Source organism: Bactrocera latifrons, unplaced genomic scaffold, assembly GCF_001853355.1.
Source record: "Bactrocera latifrons isolate USDA-ARS-PBARC rearing strain unplaced genomic scaffold, ASM185335v1 scaffold_456, whole genome shotgun sequence".
NCBI classification, from domain to species: domain Eukaryota; kingdom Metazoa; phylum Arthropoda; class Insecta; order Diptera; family Tephritidae; genus Bactrocera; species Bactrocera latifrons.
In genome coordinates, this window is record NW_017537108.1 from 1 (window position 1) to 1,025 (window position 1,025).

A 1,025-nucleotide genomic window follows, 5' to 3' on the forward strand; every position below is an offset into this window, starting at 1 on the left:
GTACAACAAAAACACTGGGCATACAATGGAATGCGATATCTGACCAGTTTTCATATAATACAGAGTCAATATCCGCATTATCTGCCATCACAAAGAGACAAATTTTGTTCTCTGTGGCGAAACTTTTCAACCCCGCAGGATGGCTTTCGCCAATTATGATACAAGCGAAAATCCTGATCCAAGAATTGTGGCTAGACGGAACCGACTGGGACGAGCAAGTGAAACCTCTTCGCTTAGGAAAATGGTCCCAGGTTGCTAATGACCTAAAAGATATTTCGCAGATACAAATTCCACGGTGGGTAAACTATTCCCCCGAACACAAAGTCGAGTTGCACGGTTTCTGTGACGCCTCTGAGAAGGCATACTGTGCCACTTTATATGTGCGCACACAAAGCAGTAACGCGACCACGAGTCACTTCATAGTAGCAAAGGCTAAGGTGGCTCCTCTAAAAACGTTAAGTCTACCACGACTTGAACTCTGTGGCGGTCTGCTATTAGCCAAGCTAGTTTCCATGGTGCAGACCCACTTGAACATGGCGAAATACAAGTTATATCTATGGTCCGATTCCGAAATAGTGCTAGCCTGGTTAGAAAAAACACCACACGCGTGGAACACATATATTTCTAATCGAACGTCTCAAATACTTGACTTAGTAGGATCAGCCACTTGGCGACAYGTAACCAGTGATGAAAATCCTGCTGAGCTAGGTACAAGAGGATGCAAACCTCTGCATCTCGCCACCTCCTCGCTCTGGTGGAATGGCCCCCAATGGTTAACACAATCTCCCGATTCTTGGCCACAATCCCCTATGCGCAACATAATTGCTCCAGAAAGTTGRAAAATCGACTGCTTTCACGCAACGTTGGATGACAATGACATCCTTGAGCGATTTTCATCGTTCCTCGTGCCCTTCGAGCTATCGCCTACGTTCTAAAGCTCATAGAGCGACTCATAATTAACTCATAATAAAATTAAGGGAATTCACCCAGAATCCAACCAAGGCGATACATTGACACACCTAGAA